Here is a 21,991-nt window from a genome sequence, read left to right on the forward strand (position 1 = left end):
GTTGAAATGATAATATAAGTAAGAGATAATTTTGTATGCTTGGGTTTGTCTAAATGGACAAGAGCTAAATTTGTCTTCTTAGGTTAATAGAATGGCTGGACTCTGGCTCTTATTTTCCTCACACCATCTTCTCCATGTAGTTGGCAACAGTTTTGTGCTTATGCATATAAACATTGAGGGCAGCTTATCCTATCAATGCTGTGGCATCTCTTTGCATTGTCAGTGGAATATTTTTAATGCAAAAACACAGAGTAAAAGAGATTAATTCTATAATTTATTACTGCATGTCAGTTAATGATACATGAACAAGATACAGATGGTGCCTCAATTGCTTAACAGATTTAGATTATGATCCTTTGTCAAGGGTCATCAAGACCAGTTACATTCTGTCATACAATACCATTATATTTCTAGCTTAGATAATTGGTCCTTTCTAGATTTCTATAAGCTTAATATTATTGAAAAATGTTGACAGTGTTGACAGTTCATTTTAATAAAGTATGATCATCATATATTTTCTTAAACTTATTAAAAGTATTTCACTTTCTCTTTTACTTTGCCTACATTAATCATATTATGTCATTTTTTTGTTGAAAAAGATAATATAAAGCATATGATGTCAATAAGAATAAACTTTTCCTTACATGCCTAGAGATAGGTGACTTTGCTTTCCATTTTCTCCATCTTCTATCACATTTTTTTGTTTAAACACTGGATATTAATGATTCTTATGAATTATTTATTATATATCATCAATATAGAGAATAATATAACAGATTGCATTGTACCCACTACTCAGCTAATAAAATAATCTATTCATAAAAACAGTTGAAGACCTCTAAGCACCCACTCATACCACATCTTCTAACCTACTATTTTGTGAATGTGGTGGTTTGAATGAGAAAAGCCCCTGTAGGCCATTTTCAATACTTAGTCAACAGCTAGTAGAACAATTTGAGAAGTTTTAGCCTTGTTGGAGAAAGTACGTCTTTGGAGGTGGGCTTTGAGGCTTCAAAAACTCAGGCCAGTCCCAGTCTCTTTCTCTGCCTGTTGCCTGTGAATTAGGATGTAGCTCTCAGCTATGTTCCCAGCACCATGCCTGCCTGCCTGCCACCAGGCTTTCTACCACAATGATAGTGGACTAAACCCTTGAGGCTGTAAGGTCCCAATTGTATGTTTTTTTTCTATATGTTGCCTTAGTCATGGTGTCTCTTCACAGCAATAGAAAAGTAACTAAGAAAATGAAGGGTCCCATATCAGATTCACTAAATAACCATATTTACTATATATTTTAAAATTTATAAGAGAAGAATCATAGTTACATATTGTTCTGAGTCTTGCTTTTTTTTTTCACCCAACCTTTGAGATTCAACTGTGTTAAAACTAGTTTGGGCTTCTTTGTAGAATTTTCTAATCACACACACACACACACACACACACATACACACACACACACCAAGAAAACAACAGCAGCAGCAAATAACAATCATGGAGTTTGTTTTGTGCTGTCCCATTACTCCAGGGCCTGGGGCCTGCTCTGGACTGTGGTTGATATACTCAGTGATGCTTCATTAGAGAAACTGAGTTTTACTTTTCCAGCAGGTATTAGATGACTAGGAATGGGACTTGTGCTTACTTTCCCCTCTCCATGATGGAAGCTTTTCTTGTTTGAACTCATGTAGGTCTTGTGCATGCTGTCACAGTCTGTTAGTTCATCAGTCTGGTTAGGTCTGGATGATACTGTTTCCTTGGAGTCATCCACCACAACTGGCTCATACCTTTCTGTTCCCTGGCCCTTGAGGGGAAGGGTGTGATACAGACATTTAGGGCTGAGTGCTCCAAAGCCTATCATTCTCTGCATCTTGTCTGGTTGTGAGTCTCTGTATTAATCACCATCAACTATAAGAAGAGGTTTTTCTGATGCAGTTTAAGGGAGACTCTGATCCATAGGTATCAGTAGAAGTCACTACATTCCTCAGGCAGAATAATAGTAGTAGATTTTCTCCTAGGGTTCATGAACTATCTAAATTCAGGTTCTTAGCCTCATTAACAGTGTTAGGTAAGCATCCCAGCTCATGAATCAGGACTTAAATCCAAGTAACAGGTTAATGGATTACTCCTATAATATTTGTGCCACTATTCCATCACTGGATCTCTTTCAGACAAGTCACCTCTATAGCTCCTGGAATCTTCCATCATTTTTCAAAGAGGGAATTATAAATTCATTTAAAACAGATTATCAAATATTCAACAATACACTTATTGTATTGTAATTCTGTGCCATAATATCCAACCCTGAAAATTACAATTAAGAGGACACATTTCCTCTAACCATCTGTTGATAATTATTTAACAAATTTACAAACTTTTCAGGCAAAAGATAAAATCTTGACATACTCTAACAGACTATTAATGATATTGCCTATGCTTGTCTCTGTCTCCTTACTATTCTGCCCTACTATAGTGCTGAAAAAATACATGTGAAATTAGTATACTGAGAGAATAAAGAAACAAATTCCTCAGCAAGGATTATTCTTAGTATCGGACCATTTTTATATAAGAGAGGAAAATAAGCCCCTTGGAAAGATTTGCTAGGAAAAATAGAAGTTGGTGTTCTGTTTCCTCCAGATCACTTTCCTGGGGAATGGCTGACTATGGCAGCACAGTGACCTTGACCAAATTCCTGACTACCTCTTGAATGTCTCTCAAGCTGTTGAATAGAAATCACAAAGGTTCTGATGGTTCTTTGTCAGTTGCAAAAAAAAAAAAAAATGCACAAAAATCAGAATTCCATTTTCCTTGTAGATTTGGAATTTAGGGAAACATGTAAACAAGCCTTTGGTGAACATAACAAAAAAAAGTGAAGTTGTAGGCAAGGTAATGTTAATTTTCTTCAAATCAAAGTAAAATGACATTGCATTCATAGAATATTATGGTGTGAAAATACTTCATTTCAATTGAGCGAGGTCTGGAATCAGCTTTATGCTGATCTTGACATGTTCAGAGAGAATGAGTCTGGTAAAAGGAGAGAGGCTACAGAACCAAGAGGGAAATTGGGTGATGTCTTGCCTTGAGCTGAACTGGATACTCTTTTGTTTCTTTTCTGTGCCTACTCATTCTTTGTCTACTGTAGGAATTTTGCATTCTTATCAGTCAGAGTATACCTATCACCAAAGCTTTAGCTCATGCTTGATGCTTATGCAATAAATTGTATAAAGCAATGCAGAAGGAATCGGCCTGTCATTGGAGTCCTTGGTAAATTGAGCCTGATCTAAAGTAGAAGTGGAAAGAGTTGGAGTTTGCTGTCACAGAAGCAGATTCTGTAGAACTTGCAGGGTAATCTAGTAAGGACTGCAATGAACCATGGCTAGCAGAATAAGAGACATAGAGTAGGGAGCTATAGAACAAGGCTCTTCTATAGAAACAATGACAAGGGCTGCCCATCTTTAAATGTGGCAGGGTCCACATGACAGTGAACTACAGATACAAGAGAAGCTTTATTGTATCTGTCTTCTCATGTTTCTGACCCTGGTAGTTCTCCGAGGAACTCCTACTAGGCAGAAGTCTAATGCAACATTTCAGAGGTAGCTGATTTCTGTCCTGGCAGTTTTGATCTGTGTGATTCTTTTTCTGGCCCTCTTAAGCCCTAGGATTCTTTTTTAGAATAACCTACTGTGATGATGACTGATGGCCAGTCGCTTTTGTAATGCAAACCAGGTCCCCTGTGCACCAAGCTATCCCCATTAATATTTCTTAGCCCTTAGTGGATAGATTACAAACTCTTTTCATAAGCTTTCTGACCTTGTCTTAAGCTTTACAGACCATGGTGATGAATTTATGGAGTGATAGTGACTATGTATGAGTTGTGCAACAGAGACAAATGAGCATTAGCTGTTGACAAAGTAGAGAAGAAAATATTGTTCTTTACACCTTTATTAGCAAAGGCATGATCCACTATAACTCCTCTTCAGTGATTTATCCATAAATCTTTTCTCACTTAGTAAAATGCCCCCCATTGCTTTTCCATGCCAACACCATGTTTTTGTAATACATTATTAGAGCCATGTTAGGTTCAAGATGCAGTGTTCTGGGGGCTTCACAGGAGAGATATTTTACTTTCTGCTTCTAAAAAACTCCCCTAGGGCTCCAAGGACATATTGGTTCCCTTCTGCATTGTTCTGCACAACTTGTTACATAAGCACCCAGTGCAACCTAAAGCTTGATGGTGGATATGTTTCTTTCACACAGTTCTTATAATTTTTATAGACATTGGGGAAAATATTTTAAAAGAAACTATAGGACTTGAAAAGAAAAATGGGAGCTCCTTCCCTCAAAATTATATTTAAAGGAATAATTTAACAAGAGCCCTGGACCAAAACTATTTGAATATTACTTTTAATCTGTAGTTCTTTCACTAGTTGGATGTAAAGAAATTTGTTTTCTTTTTTAAGGACCAAAATTAAAGGTACGCTATTTTAAAATCTTTTATTTCTTTCCTTCTTTTGGATCAAGGCAAGGAGATCTGTGGATAACAACAATTGTATGGACTTTCTGGACTATAGTCAAGAACAGCATGAGCTTCCCCTCTTTGAATATGGCACTTTCCCACAGTTTATGTTTGTTCTTATATTTTCTCAACTTAAGTTCAGAGCCAGAGCACCAAGGTCAATGTGTAACATAGTCAATCAGCACAGGGGGTTGAGTCATTATCAAGTATTGCAGTGGGTCAAGGAACCCAGATGTCTCTTAGAAAGTAGGAGGTTTTGTATATGCAAGCAAGTTGTAGCTTCTCTTTAAGTTTCCAAAATGAGGCAGATAATCTCAACTTATAGAAATATGGAAAATAGTTCTAAATGGGAAGGTACCTGCAATTTTGGGTAGGATTTTATAGTGGAGATTTCAGTGGTTATTGTCTAGTTTAGATGAAGATGATCATAACTGGAAATAGGCTGAATGTACATCAGATTAATTTAAAGCCCTTTTAACACATTTATTTCTGCACAATAAGCAGAAGATAGATAAATTATAGGTCTGTATAGTAGTAGATGACATAATTAGAACAGTCCCTCAGGTAGACTAGTCTGCAGTAATGAACTGGGTGGATTAGGGAGACAATAAGTAGGTGGATGGCTTTAGGAAAAAAAAAGGGTTTTAGGAAAAACCCGTTCCTAAAAAAGGGTTTAGGAAGAATAACAATGCCTTGACCTAGGACAGGGGTTTCATCCCAAAGATGAGATCAAGAGGTTTTTTGGTAAACTGGGAAGAATAATTCCAGGTAAGTTGAAAAAACGTCATACAAAAAATAATGGATTCAAGCAGTTTTGGTCATGTAATGTAAATATGTTACTTACCAAAGCCTGTTTCTAATATTACATGGCATTTCCCTCTAGGTTATTTCATTATTGGAAGCTGCAGGGGCTGATAAGGCCATGACAAATTTGAAATATAATTGATGTTCTGTCTTCCTATGATATAGTTTGTGTTCCATTTCTTCCAAGTAAACAGAATCAAGAATTGCAGTCAAGTTCAATATTAGCAGTCTGTTCTTCAGAAATGGAAACAGTCTTGAGTAAGGTCATGAGGTAGAAAGCAGGTTTGATCTAGTTCTCACCACTGCCCATAAAGACATGCTTTCACTGTGGGAGGAGGAGGAGCCAATTTTCTGAATCCTGTGCTCCTGAGGCAGGTCTGTCCATACTGACATATCTGAAGGACATAACTAATTCAAGGTGATGGTGTCCTGAAGGAAACCACTAAGTTAATAGATCACTAAAATTCATTTGGGGAAATATTTCATAAGTAACAGATAATATTATTACTACTTGAAAAGACTTTAGTGTTCACTTAGAGTCAGGCTAAAGTGAACTTGAATTCCTATTTTTCCTGTTATTATTCAGTTGGAAAACTCCTTGGTCTTTGTATAAGGAGATTAAAGTTAGAGCAACTTCCCCAAGTGTGATGGGAAGATCAGAGGAAAGATTAAAGGATTATTAAATGATTCACAAATAAAGGAATAATATATGTATTAGATATATATCATATATATGATAGAGAAGGTTGTTTGATCTGATGGGCCCACTTCCCAGAGTAGTGACATTTATCAAGGTTTATAGCTAGGATATAGCTCGTATCCAGGCAGGAAAAATCTTCTGGCCTTTCACTTAGTGTAGGGAAGACATGAAGTAGAAGGCACGACAATCATTTGCCAGACCAGGTAGCAGGCATACGTATGATCTGGGAAATACTGTGTCCATTAGATGGTAGAGGTAAAAACTTCAGTTTATTATTGTTTCATCTTTTACTCTTGTGGTCTGCTCTGCTTAGTTGCCAGGTTGAGAGCTTATCTTTGGTCTTCTATGTGGTGATAAACCCCTGGGACCTTGTGTTTATTGTCTGGATCACTTGAAACAGTCGCTTTCCCCTTCACTAGTTCCCCGATTGCCTGTCTACCTGTATTCCCAAGACTGACTTGCCTCAAACTTATAGCCTGTGTCTAGAATAAAAGTAGCTAGACTCTTCTCATGAGACAATTTGTCTATTAATAGGATGGAGACATACCTGTATCAACATGTTATTACATGGATAAAGTAAGTTAATAGATGTCTTTTTTTGTGGTATAATCTTTTTTTTTAAGTTTTTTTTTAATTTTATAATTTAATTTAATTTTACATGTCAGCCATGGATTCCCTTGATCATCCCTCTACCTTCCTCCCAGCCCATCCCCATTCCCATCTCCTCTAGGTCAAAGACTCCCCTAGATTGAGTTCAGCCTGGTAGATTCAGTCCAGGCAGGTCCAGTTCCTTCCTCCCAGGCTGAGCAAAGTGTCCCTGTATAAGCCTCAGGTTTCAAACAGCCAACTCATGCACTGAGGACAGGACCCAGTCCCACTGCCTGGATGCCTCCCAAACAGATCAAGCCAATCAACTGCCTCACTTATCCAGAGGGCCTGATCCAGTTGGGGGCTCCTCAGCTATTGGTTCATAGTTCATGTGTTTCTATTCGTTTGGCTATTTGTCCCTGTGCTTTATCCAACCTTAGTCTCAACAATTCTCACTCATATAAACCCTCCTCTTTCTCACCAATTGGACTCCTGGAGCTCCACCTGGGGCCAGACCGTGGATCTCTGCATCTGGTTCCCTCAGTCATTGGATGGGGTTTCTAGCACGACACCAGTGTAGGTCAGTTCTGGCTGTCTCTCGACCATTGCCAGTAGTCTATTGCAAGCTTGTGCAACCACTTTGGAAATCAATATGGCACTTTTGGGAATCAATCTCCCCCAAGATCCAGCTATACCACTCTTAGGCATATACCCAAGGAATGCTCAATCATACCACAAGGGCACTTGCTCAGCTATGTTCATATCAGCATTGTTCGTAATAGCCAGAACTTGGAAACAACCTAGATGTCATTCAACTGAAGAATGGATAAATAAAATGTGGTATATGTACACAATGAAATACTACTCAGCAGAGAAAAACAATGACATCATGAGGTTTGCAGGTGAATGGATGGATCTAGAAAAAATCATCCTGAGTGAGGAAACCCAGACTCAGAAAGACAAACATGGTATGTACTCACTCATAAGAGGATACTAGATGTCAAACAAAGATGACTAGACTGCTACTTACAACTCCAGGGAGGCTACCTAGAAAACAGGACCCCAGGAAAGACACAGGGATCGCACAATGACAGAGAAATGGATGAGATCTACATGAACAACATGGATGTGAGTGGGGGTAATGAAGGGCAAGGGTTGAGAGAAAGAGAGTTTAGGGGAGCGGGAGATCCCAGCTGGATCAAGAATAGAGAGGGAGAACAAAGAATAAAAGACCATGATAAATGAAGACTACATGAAAATAGGAAGAAGCAAAGTGCTAGAGAGGCCCACAGAAATCCACAAATTTAATAGATGTCTTTACCAGGACATGCAGAGACTAAGTTGTTACAAGAAGTGAGACCAGAACAATGAATCAGATCTCTTGAATATGGACCACAATTCCCTTGGAGTCCTCTACACTCTTCTCTTTCAGAACTCCTTCTTTTACAAAATCACCTCCATTTTGGTCGTTATGTTAATACTGCCTTCTCTATCAGATTTTTTCTGTCATTGCTAAGAGGCTATTTATGTCAACTCTATGTAATCCATCATTTTGAAACTGTATTGAGTACCTACTTTATGAAGGGAGCATGCTTTTTATGATAAATGGCATGCCTTCATTAAAGATGTAATTATTACCCATTTCCCTACAAATTATTAATCACCATTATTATTTTTAATCAGGATTAAGAGGTGCTGTTCTGTAATTAAGTGTTCTGGGAATTCAGGACTGGGTTGAAATAAGCCCCTCTATCAAGGGCACTGGTCACTGCTGTAAGGGTCCAGCTGCAGAGTAGACCTTTAGAAACATGCAGTTCATTTAAAAATCTGATTAGGAAAATTAACAACAGTACATGGTAGAGACAGAACAAGGTAAAGGCAAAATATAAGCTACATAGGAAGAAGGAAGAATGTCAGAAATCCTAGCAAGGAACCCACTCTATGTGTAGTTATGTGTTCATCCTGGAACAGCTTTCAGGACTTGAAGTTTATTTATGCTTCACTAAAGAAGAAAATGAACATGAGCTTGCTTAGTGTTTGATGGGCTGGAATTTGAATTCAGATACATATATCTCCACAACTTTCAATCTCTATGTCTTTTATAAACCTTGTCATAAAGTCAAACACAGCTACAGAAAAACATATATAAAAATGATGGCTGAATTAATTCTAATAATCACTCAGGACAAGAACTGGAAGCTGGCCACATGCTGGAAGAATTCTCAGAAAGTAAATGTTATGCTGAGACTGATACCATTCACTTACTTGAAACTTTTAATGGCTTTATAAGTCAAATGCACATCCTTAGAGTATTGCTTACCTTTTTTTATTTTAAAAATTTATATTCTCAGTATGACTTTATGTGGAATGAAATGCCTTTCTGTCTCCCAAATTCATCTGTTAAACAGCCAGATTATTTCCTGTGTTGCATCTCCAAGCAGTGTGGATATTGTTGGCCTGTATACAAAGATACCCCCTCAAACATGATTTAAAAATTATGTTTATTCTCTGATAACACTTATCAATTCATTTCTAATTTCAGATGTACAGATGTAATGTCTTGGACAAAACTTGGACAAGTGTTGTTGTTGCTGTTGTTGTTGTTGTTTTGCCAGAAAACATACAATATTTAGATTTCACTCTTGTATGAGTACAGTTAATCCTTGGATATGCTGAAGCTTCTAGGTTGGTCAGTGTTTTTATGAGTGGTGATGTGTGTTTCATACACAATACTGGGCAAAGGTGAATACCTTGTGGTATAACACTGGAATTTTCAGTTAATTTTTGCAAAATTGTCCCTTAAAGTATTTTATAGTATCACTACACTTCTACACTGAGGATCCTAATACTCCAGGACACAAGATTTGACATAGTTAGAGTGTGGCATGAATATATTTTAATCTTATACAATGCACACACATTTCAGAAAAAACAGTATTATTATTCTATTATAGGCAATGCATAGTAACTACTTTCTATATTCAACTCTATACTCCATCATAATTTAGGATACTCTACATCATATGATCATGTATCCATTACAATCTGTAATTACTCATTTTTAATCTTATTTTATTTTAGTTCTATCAGTAATTATGTAGGTCACTAGTAGGGTGGTATTTCTTTTGTAATTTTCTAGTCTAAATCTTGTACTAAAGTAGACACGAGGAAGTACTCCAATGAAAAAATGCTTCATGAATCAATGTACATGATCTCTATACTATTTATTTATTTATTTATTTATTTATTTATTTATTTATTTAATTTTGAAACAGGGCCTCATGTGTCATAGACTGGCCTTGAATTTTCCATGTAGCTGAGGATAGCCTGCCAGTTCTGATACTTCTACATCCTCTCAAGAGTGTTGGGCAGATATGTGGACAATGTCCAGTTTGGTGTAGTTACATTCTTTGTTTTGCTTCATTTTTAGTCTAAAAATTATATCTTTAAATATGTTCTAATCATATCTTAGATTAGGCAACTTTAGCAAGTTTTTAGTAGTGATATTAAGAATGTATGCACTATATAGCATTGTGGAAAGTGATTTTTCTTCATCATTTTCTTTTCTTTTTGAGATTATAATATAACTAGATAATTTTTTATCTTTTCTTTTCTTTTTCCAATCTCTCCCATGTACCCAACCTTGTTCTCTTTTAAATTCATGGTCTCATTTTTTATTGATTATTGTTACAGGCATATATGTATACGCACAGACACACAGACACAAAGACACAGACACACACACACACACACACACACACACATTCTGAAATATGACCTATTCAGTCTGTCTAATGTTACTCGTGTTGGCATTCAAGCATGCCTGACCTGCCCCTTGGGGACCTAACCAGGTGCGTCATTCCTGTGTGCATGTGCTCACCAGAACGCAGGCAGTAGTCCTCTGGCCCGTGCAGGGTCCTGACGATGTCATGCGCTCATTGCTGCACAGTCTCTGTATGCATGCTCTGCGCCCCCCTTTAAAAGGCGCAGCTCTGCCCTCCTCCCTTTTCTTCTTCTAGGCGCCTGCCTGCTTTCCCTCTCTTCTTCCCTCCTAGGTCCCCACCCACTTTCTCTCTCTTTCTCTTTCTCCCCTTCTCCTCCTGTGGCCTCTCTTCTCCGGAGACTGCCCTGTGCCTCCTTTCTCCCCACTCTCTTGCCCCCTAATAAAACCCTCCACATGAATTCTGTCCTGTGGTGTGACTTTCTAGGGCCTCCTGGCTCCAATCTGCCAAGGCCACCGCCGCTGGTTGTAAATCATAACAACTTGTATATGTTTTCAGGGCTGATTTGGTATTAGATAACCATTCGGTGTGCTGTTTCCTGGGGAAGACTATTTCTCTTATCCTCAGCCTTCCTTAATTATTTGTAATTTTTGTATAAGGTTGAGCCTCTTGGTCTTCCCCAATCCATTTTAGCATATTTATTATTATTGTCTTTGAAACCAAAAATTAAGGATAAACATTTTAGTCTGAGAAATCATAGATTGCTTGAGACATTGTAGACACGATCGATATTTAATCTTTAAGAGTACATTTTTTTTTTTTGGTGTAGAATGAACATCACTACCATTTGTGTCTGTTGACGAATACCTTCTGATTATATTTTAATTATTTCCCCCTAATCCCTCCATTTTCAACACTTTGAGTTCATATGTATAGATATTTAGTAAATTGTATTTTTTCTAAATAATCATTTGCTGTATTTAAAAATAATCTTGGAGCTCTTTTAAATCTATTTTGGTATAAGATTTATTTTGTGTCATAGTTTTTGCTGATTTGAAGTGAAGATAGACACACCCGGGAATAGGGACTGACTCAAACAGCCTGATTGGTCTATGGGCATGTCTGTGGGGAATTTTCTGAACTGCTAATTGAGGAAGGCAAAGCCCATTGTGGGCAGTACCATCCTTGGGCAGGTGGGTCTGGGCCTCCGTGAATAGTAGCTGAATGAGCCAATGAGCAGCTTTGCTCTGCAGTTTCTGTTTCTATTGCTGCTTCCAGCTTGTGATTGAGCTCCTGGCCCGGCTTCGCTTGATGATGTATTTTAACCACTAAGACACAGCAAATGCCTCCTTCCCCAAATTAGTTTTGTTCAGTGTTTTATCACAGCAACAGAAAACACAGTAGGACAGTTTGTCTTTTTAGGATCTTGATTTTAGGAAATCTGAGAAAGAAAAGAGGGAAGTTAATGAAGAATTTGATGAGACACTGGGTGGGAAGAGGATCAGTGTGAGCTTCTGTGCCATTATATATCTTAAAACACACCTGGGCATTTGAGACCAATGTTTCCCATCCTTGTCTTCAGAAAGGCTCTGACTTCAGTCTCTCTGAGCCACAGTTGAACCCATATGGTTATAGGAAGGTGTGTGTAGGCAAAGTGGCTCTCTGTACCCAAGGCACAACCTGAAGAAACAAAGTCAGTATGCTCTCTGCTGATTCCTGAAGTTGGGCTGATGTCGCTCCTCAAAAAATTGGGGATTGCCTTTGCTTACCTGCTTGTTTTCTAAATCCTAAAATTTGACAATAGCAAATGCTGACTGAGGGAAACTGCTCAAGCAGCCTCTAAAATGGTAGTTATATAATAAGTATGGCATTTGAATAGAAAAGGGTAACTTAAGCTTCAGGAGGAAACTAATGAAGCAAAAGAGGACTCTTTCAGGCAGGGAAACAGGTAGGTTAACCGCAGATCTTCATTTCTGCCCTCAACCCCACCTCCAAATGCAACCCTCCAGTCTCATCCTCAGCTCTGTAGCAGACTATCTGCTGCAGACCTCTTCCCCCACTTCCAATGGATCACACAGACCTTCCCCTCCCAACTTTCCTCTACTCATGGCTTTATTCCAGCCCTTAAATCCTGTAGGCACTCCCTGGCAACTCAAGGACCACTCCAGCCAGGGAAGCAAGTAGTCTAAATGCAGGTCTTGACCTCTCCCTCATAGCCTCCAAAACCAATCCCCAAGGTTTAACTCCACACTTCAGCAAATCACTTGTCCCCATCTACTGTTGATCACAAGATCAACCGTTCTGAACTTCCTTCCCTGCCAATTACTTTCTGTCAGTCCCCAAATCCAACAAGAATTCCCTGGAAACTCACAAACTACTCCTGTCAGGGAAGCAGATCTTCACCTCTCTCTCCATTCCCTCAAGCCCAGTCACCCAGTCTTATCCCCAGGTCTTTAGCAGAACACTTGCCAGGGTCTCTCCTCATTCACAGCCTGCACCCCCAGGTAATTAAGTAGATCCTGCTAGACTACTCTGCTTCTTTCCATCCTGTACAGTCCTCTTTCCCCACTCCAGGCCATTCCCATTTCATCCACACTCCCAATACCTAGAAGCACATTTTATCTGGAACCTCCAGTGGCCACACCTATTGGGACCCAAAAAGAGTTTCCTAATAGGCACTCTTCTAAGAACAAGATAGTACAAGAGAAACCAAGGAACAAACCACTCACCCAACAAAGGCAAGACCAGATATTAGCACCCAGATTATTTCCCAAACCAAATGCCTACATGTTAGCATAAAAACACAATAACAGCCAGGATAGTATGTCTCCACTAGAGCCCAGCAACCATACCACAGCAGCCTCTGAGTATGACAACACAGTTGAAACATAAGAAAAAGACTTTAAAATAATAGCCTTATGGGTATGATAGAGGTGCCTAAAGAAGAAATGAATAAATCCCTCAAAGAAATCTAGGAAAACTCAATCAAAAAGTAGAAGGAAATGAATAGAGTTCAAGACCTGAAAGTGGAAACATAATCAATAAACAAAACCCAAACAGGGGAAAACCTGGAATTGAAAACTTTAGAAACCAAAACACAAACAGTAGAGGCAAACTTCATTCAAGAATACAAAAGACTGAAGAGAGAATCTCAGCATTGAAGATAAGAGAGAAGAAAATGATAAGTAAGTCAAAGAAAGTATTAAAAATAAAATAATAACAATAGCAACAACAACAAATCTAGGCATAAAACATCCATGAAATCTGGGGCATGATGAAAAGATCAAACATAAGAATAATAGGAATAGAAAGAGAAGAATCCCAGATCAAAAACCCAGAAAGTATATTTAACAAAATCACAGAAGAAAATTTTCCTAACCAAAAAAGGGCATGCCTATAAAGGTACACAAAGCTTAAAGAACACCAAATAGACTGGACCAGAATAGAAATTTGCCTTGGCACATAATAAGTAATCAAAACACTAAACATCCAATACAAAGAAAGGCTATTAAAATCTGCAAGGGGAAAAGACCTAGTAACATGTAAAGGCAGACCTATTGGAATAAGAAAGACCTGAATTCTCAATGGAGGCCAGAAAGACCTTGAAAGATGTTTTACATACTTTGAGAGACAACAGAGGCCAGCCCAGACTAATATACCCAGAAAAACTTTCAATCACAATTGATGGAGAAAATGAGACATTCTATGATAAAACAAAATTTAAGCAGTATCTATCTACAATTTCAGCCCTAAAGACGGTGCTAGAAGGAAATTTCCAACCTAAACAGGTTAAACACAGTGAAGAAAACACAAGAAATAAATAATCCCTGAGCAGCAAATAAAAAGAGGGGAAAAAGACACAATTCTTCCCTAATTTTGAAAGGACGATTCACCGCTTCATAGGGAAACAAAAAACCCAGGATAGCTAAGATTCTTCTGAGTAAACAATAAAAGAAATGCTGGACCTATCATCATCCCTGATTTCAAGTTGTACTGCAGAGATAAAATAGTGAAAATAGTATGGCACAAAATATTGACACAAAAAGAGACACATTGATCAAATAAATTGAATTGAAAACCCAGACATAAATCCACACACCTATGAACACTTGATTTTTGATAAAGAAGTCAGAAATACACACTGAAAGTAAGATGTTTTCAGCAAACACACTATCAAATTGGATGGCTGCATGTAGAAGAATCTAAATAGATCCATATTTATCACCCTGCACAAAACTGAAGTCTAAATGGATCAAAGAATTCAACATAAAACCAAATAAACTGAATGCTATTGAAGAAAAAGTAAAGAAAAGCTTTGAACTCATTAGCACAGAAAAAGACTTTGTAAATAGAATTTCATTAGCACAGGTGTTAAAATCAGTAATTAATAAAAAGGACCACTTTATGAAACTGAGAAGTTTCTTTATGGCAAAACATGCCATCTTTTAGAAAAATTGGCAGCCTATAGAAAGGGAAACTGTCTTTAACAAGTACACATTTAAAATAGAAATAATATCTAAAATAAAGAATTAAATAAAACTAGATATCAAGAAAACAAATAACTCAATAAAATGCGGTAAAGTTCTAAACAAAGAATTCTCTGTAGAGAGTACTCCAATGGCTGAGAAACACTTAAAGAAATGTTCATTATTCTTAGACATCAGGGAAATGCAAATCTAATTACTTTGAGATTCCATCTTACACCCATATTAGGATATCTAAGATCAATAATAAAAGTGATAGCTCATGTGGGTGGCTTTGTGGAGAAGGGGGAACATTTCTCTATTGATAGTGGAAGTACAGAATTTTATAGCTACTATAGAAATCAGTGTGACAGTTCTTCAGAAAGTTTGGAACTGATCTACTTCAAGATCCAGCTATATCACTTTTGGGTATATACCTAAAAGACACTTGATGCAACCACAAAAATACATACTTCTCCATCATAATTGCTGCTCTATTGATAATACCCAGGAATTGTCTATGATCTATTTGTTCCTCAATAAAATAATGGATAATGAAAATGTGGTGAATGTGTACAATGGAGTATTACTCAGCCATCAAAAAAATGAAATCGTGAAAGTCACAGTAAATGTATAGAACTAGAAATAACCATTCCAAGTGAGGTATCCCAAATCTAGAAAGCAAAATATGATATTTATACACTTATATGTAGATATGAGATGTTAGTCATTGATAATCAAGTTACAGTTTGTAGAACTGAAGAGCTTAGGTAAAGAGTAAGGGACTAGGAGGGACAGATAGATCTCATTAAGAAATGGCCCATAGAACCATAGAGGCTATATATATAGTATGGAGGTCCCTAGGACGACTGTGGCTTATAATAAATTTCGGTTTTACTCAATTATTGAAAAAAAATAGCCAAAATAGAGAGAGAGAGAGAGAGAGAGAGAGAGAGAGAGAGAAATGAGAGAGAGAACTTAGAATATGCAGCTCTAGTTGGAATGTCTCCATCTAATCCCTCTGCTCAGAGCTCAGAGAACCCTGAGGGTGAGGGGGTGAAAAGCATGTAAAAGAGGGAGGAGAGAGAGGACAAGGTCCTCTAAACCACGGAGCAAAGCTCATATGATGTTGCTTGGATTCTAACAGCTACCTCAGGGGAGGAGTTAAGAAGGCGTGATGTCAATGACACAGACACCAGGAGTCCATTGATAGCAAATAACAAACTCCAGGTGTTTTGTGTCGCCTTCTCACCCCCTCCCCAGAGGGAGCGGTTAGAATCCAAGCAACATCTGGGGCTTGAATGTGGAGCTTTTGCTACTTTGTTTCTCCCAGCACAGGCTCTGAAGATGGAGTGTTTAAGTGAGAAGGCCCCTCAGTGTTATGTTCTTTCGGTCCCTTTAGCAGGTAAGCATTGGGACACCCACTTCTTTCCTTCTTTGGTGTTGTCTGTCATGTTTGTCTGCTCATCCTGTTAGGAAGGTACATTTTTTTTTTCCTGCTTCAGTTCACCTAGCACCTTCACATAAGCACTGACCCCCAGGAGGTGGAACCAAGACTCAGCTCCCAATTGCTGTCCCTTGTCTGGAGAAACCATGTAGGCATATGGTTGTGGCCTAAAAAAACATGAAAGTATCTCACTAAGCACAGGACATAAGGGTCTGATACAAATTTTCATCCTGTTGAAAAGATGGGTAGTCTTTTCATCATTCCCACCAGTTCCCTGTCTGAAATCTCTATGATATCCAATAAGGAGGAGACAGACAGTTTGGGCCCCAGAAATCTGTCAAGGAGAAAGTAACTGTCAGTTTGGGCCCTGCAAAATCTGTCAAGAAGAACATAGCTGTCAGTTTGTGCCCCCACCCCACCCCCGAAATTTAGTAAGGTGAACATAGCTTTCAATATGGGCCCCCTGAAATCTGTCAAGGAGAATGTACCTGTCAGTTTGGATCCCGTCAACTCTGTCAAGAAGGCAGCTGTCATTAAGTCATGTGCTGCTTTCCTCCTGCTCCACCAACACTGCTGGCAGCTACCCCTCCACCGCTGTGTTCTTGGGGCAATCTACCCCAATACCAGCCTGCCTCAGCAAGTGGCTACTCTTCTGTGGTGCCAGATGTCTTACAACCTTCACAGCCTGCACCACTGTCAGTCTGTTGGCCCATAAAAGCCTCCCCAGTCACTATGGGGCCATATGCCGATGCCCAGCCCGGATTCTCATCCCCATACCTAATTTCTCCATCACCTGGAAGGCAGCCAATGATTCAGGCTCGGATTCCCCCTTCTTTCAGCAGGTCATTACTCAATGGTTGATGCAGTTACAAACACATTTCTATTGGTACGATTTACTTAAAGCTGTGTTGGAGCCTACAGTCTTTCTCAATTGGAGATCAGTCTATGATGATCAGGCAGAATCTCAGGCCTGGAGGAACATCTTACTTAATGTCCAGGTGACCTGCTGTGGATATCACTCTATGTAAATAAAACACTGATGGCCAGTGACCAGGCAGGAAGTATAGGCGGGACAAAGAGAGAGGAGAATTGGGGAAACAGGAAGAAGGAGGAGAGAGACTGCAGCCACCGCCAGGACAAGCAACATGTAGAGACTCTGGTAAGCCACCAGCCACGTGGCAAGGTATAGATTTATAGAAATGGGTTAATTTAAGATAAAAGAGCAGTTAGCAAGAAGCCTGCCACGGCCATACAGTTTATAAGTGATATAAGCGTCTGAGTGATTATTTTATAAGTGGATTGTGGGACTGCGGGGCTTGGGGAACCTGGAGAGAAGCCCTCCAGCAACAAATGGTGCCCAACGGCTCGAGTTTCCACCTTAAACCTGAGAATATTTAATAACCAATTCTAAACAGAGCCAAAAACAGGTTCCTGCTTCTTGTCTCATACGGGCAGCTAGATGCGGCAAAACGCAAGTTTGGACACTGGCGGGTTCCTGGCGGGTGCGTTTGACCGGCAGTATGGCGGAAATGAGGCATCTGCCAGAGGCAAATTAAGCTGATGGTAGATTTAGTCTTTACTAGTATTTTTTTTTTTTTTTTAAAAAGAGGTTTCTGGGCTACACGCTGCTTTGATAAAAGCTTAGACCCACTATTTCTGAGACTTGATGACTCCCAGAGCTGGCGGAAAACGTACCACTGCCATGTTGGGAAGCTGAAGTGGGCGGAGCCAGCAGCCACAGCGCCGTTTCAGGCTTACAATGGTACAGTTTAAAGCAATAGGCTCAAGGCTCAAGGTAATATAAAACATAAGCCACATAAAGATGGCTACCACACAGAGAATCTGGATTATGTTCTCTTTGATATTCATAACTAAAGAAAAACATTTGATTACAAAAGCTGTTGAGTTATGCCAAAATGTATATTTTAAAGGTACCTTGACTTCAAAATTTGGATATAAGGATATGTTACTTTGGAAAAGAGGTTCTGCTTTTGTTTCCACAGAAAGCCAGAGGCTGTGGACTTGTTCCAGATTAAGATACATCAGGTCTCACCAGCCAAGACCCCCTGAAAGGACTCCGATGACACCATGGCCCAGATGATCCAACATCCAGATCAGTTTCAAGGCAACTGGTTCACACAATACAGCCTCACGGACTACCCCATAGGTCTAAAATTTTCTTTGCGTCCCCATAAGATACAGCGCCCCCCTCCAGCAGGAAGTAGTAAGAGATGCTACGCCCAAATTCCCAAATATACCAAGCTGGCTTTAGAGGTGGAATTGGCTCACTCGCCCTCTAAACCCAGACATATTGCTTAAAAAAAAAAAAAATGGTTAAGGGATTCTTGTGTCCCAAATCAGAAGAGCCCTCTCGTGTAGGACAGAGAAAAACCAATATTTTTATTTAAAACAGGTTGATTATAAATGTGATCTCTTTCTAAAAAAGAAAAGGGGATATGATATATAGGAGGATATGGAGATGATAATATAAAAGGGTAGATTAATGAACCTACTTTTAAAGAACAACTTGTTTAAAATGTTTTACATTGGTATAGATTTTAGTTTATGTTTAAAATGTTTTACATTGGTATAAATTTTAGTTCATTGATACAAACTTGAAGTTAATTTTGTTATACTGTATATATATATATATATATATATATATATATTTCTATTCTTGTTTGAGGTATTATGTTTATATAACTCATTTAAAATTGTAATGGATAATTAAAAAATAGATTAATAATTAGTCATCTATGATAATCATATCTGTAGCCATGTTAGTTAAGTCTTCTAGGTATACATAGATATATTTCAGATAGATAGGTAATCTTCAAACACTTCATAGACCTGGAGAATATGGCATTTAAATAACTTAGAATTCTGTTGACATTAGACACAATTGCTCCTGGCTGCACCAATTTGATCCCGAGAGAATGTTGGGCTTCTAAGACATTTCCATTTGGAAGTTTGTCTTTTTGGCACAAAATGGCCTACTGGGCAAAGAACTGCCCTTGCCTTGATGGCTGACAGTACAAATGCAATGCTGTCCTTTCTGGACAAGCGGGACACAAGGAAAGCGACCACTGTACTCTGCCAAGACAGGGTAAGATGGTCTCTTAAAATTCCTGCTTCTAAAAATGGTCTGTCAGATACTCTAGGCCTGTAGCCAATTTGAATGCACCAACAATGCTGAGAAACATCAGGTGACTGTCCAGGCTGCCAGCTGTCTTGGTCTACTCTTGCAAGATTCCCGAAAGTTGCTTGCATCCATCTACCATTTCTCAGGTACCATTATGTTCCTTCTCAGGTCTTTGATGTGGTTGAAAACTAGATAGTTATAATTTCCTCAGTTATGATAAAAGATAAGTTAGATATAAAACCTTAAACTCACAAATATAAGATAGATAGGACATCTTCTTTAATATTGTAACTATAATTCTTGCTCGGTAATTGTTTTGTTATATGTAATTTTACCATGTTAAAGTTAAAACCTTCCTTTTTAAAAAAAAGAAGAAAGGGGACATGCTGTGGATATCACTCTATGTAAATAAAACACTGATGGCCAGTGACCAGGCAGGAAGTATAGGCGGGACAAAGAGAGAGGAGAATTGGGGAAACAGGAAGAAGGAGGAGAGAGACTGCAGCCACCGCCAGGACAAGCAACATGTAGAGACTCTGGTAAGCCACCAGCCACGTGGCAAGGTATAGATTTATAGAAATGGGTTAATTTAAGATAAAAGAGCAGTTAGCAAGAAGCCTGCCACGGCCATACAGTTTATAAGTGATATAAGCGTCTGAGTGATTATTTTATAAGTGGATTGTGGGACTGCGGGGCTTGGGGAACCTGGAGAGAAGCCCTCCAGCAACAGTGACCTATGATATGCTCACAGGGCGTGGGGAATATGTGCATCCTGTGTACCAGGCACAGATTGGTTTGAATGCATATTTTCAACAGGTCTTGCAGGTCTCGGACCTGACCCTCAAGGCCCTCAGAGCCTGTACTCCCTGGGATCTCTTGGCTTACTTGGCTTACTTATCCAACAGCCCAGGGAGCTCTTCACTGACTTCCTGGCCCCTGTCAATGAGGCAGTGGAGTGCAGAGTGGATACAGGCCCCACTAGAGATAGGTTGATTAAACAACTGACTTGGGAGGGGCTCAATGCCCAAACTCGTAATGCAGTTGCAGCCATGAGGAATGAGGACATACACGAATGGGTGCAGGCCACCAGAGATCTCGACCCCAGCACCGGTCCCATTGCCACTCTTACTGCCTCCCTGGATGCTCTCCTCACTGACATGCAGCTTGCTGATGACACTCCCAAGGGCCCCCACGTAGATAGAACTTGCTGGGGATGTGGCAAACCAGGGCCTCTGTGGCGTGACTGTCCCCGGACAAAATCTAGAACCTGATGCCTCAGATGAAATAAAGGCTTTCATTGGGCAAAGGATTGCAGGTCACAGCTTGCTGAAACACCAGTCCCTTTAAACTGGAGGTGGGGCACCCCTCAGCCCCGCCAGTAAGAGGAGGCTCTGATAATCCAAAAATCTATTGGACAATGCCCATTTTTCTACACTCCCCTAAGGGAGCCATTAGAATCCAAGCTACAATATGAAATCACAGAGACTGATGCAGCACATACTGGGTCTACCTGGGTCTGCATCAGGTCCTCTACATATGTATTATGGCTTTCAGTCTAGTGTTTTTATAGGATTCCTGAGTGTGTTAATGGGTGGGTCTCTGATTCTTGTGCCTGCTTTTGGAGCTCTTTTTCTTCTGTTGGTTTGCCTTGTCCAAATTTTATGTGATGAATTCCTGAAGTGCAATTGGAGGGGACTTTGTTTCATGTTCCTTCTCCTGTGTTCTTTTCCTTCTGTTTGTTTTATCCAATCTGATATGTTTTTTGTTTTATCTTATTATATTTTATTTTATTATCTTCCATTCAAATCCTGTTTTTTTTTTCTAATAAGAGATAGATAGTGAGTGTTTCCAGATGGGAGGAGAGGTGGGGGGAACTTAGGAGATAGTATTGGGGAAAAAATCCATTTTCAATTAAAGGGAAAATAATCCATTTCCAAAGCTAAGAAAAATAAAACAAAACAAAAAAAGTGAAATCCTAGCTGGGGAATCAAAAGTCATACTAGAATCTACATATTTTGTTTCTGGTACAGGAAAAGTAAATATTTTTGGTAACTTCTATAGACATCAAGTTTCTAAGCAAAATCAGTTGTCAACTTTTCCATAAAGCATTATTATAAGTTTACCTTATGTCTCCTGTTTAAAATAAGTGTGTTTTCATCCTTTTTCTAACATTGAGAGCAATGCTTAGAAATGCTGTTTCCTTATACTTGCATTCATTTTTCATTTCACACACAAAAAAAGCTTTTGTAAATATATAAATCCTTCCAAGTATATCAGGAAAACAGTGATAGTGTTGATGTAATCAAAATGATCTTAACAAAATATATGAAAGTATAGTGTCTTGTCTGGGAAGCACTGTCTAGGTTTGTTATAAGTGAGCTGATGGAAATACAATATCTGGAACAAAGGAGTAGACCCATATACACTTGTATAGGGATCTAGATCCACATCATACTGTTGGCAAATATCCATAGGAGTTAAACAGAACACACTAACACGACAGGTTGGCTGAACATAGAAAAGGCATTATGCAAAACACAGCAAAGCTTATCTTTCTAGCCACAAAATTGTGTGTGTGTGTGTGTGTGTGTGTGTGTGTGTGTGTGTGTATTATATCT

The sequence above is a fragment of the Peromyscus leucopus genome, chromosome 15, assembly GCF_004664715.2.
Source record: "Peromyscus leucopus breed LL Stock chromosome 15, UCI_PerLeu_2.1, whole genome shotgun sequence".
NCBI lineage: Eukaryota > Metazoa > Chordata > Mammalia > Rodentia > Cricetidae > Peromyscus > Peromyscus leucopus.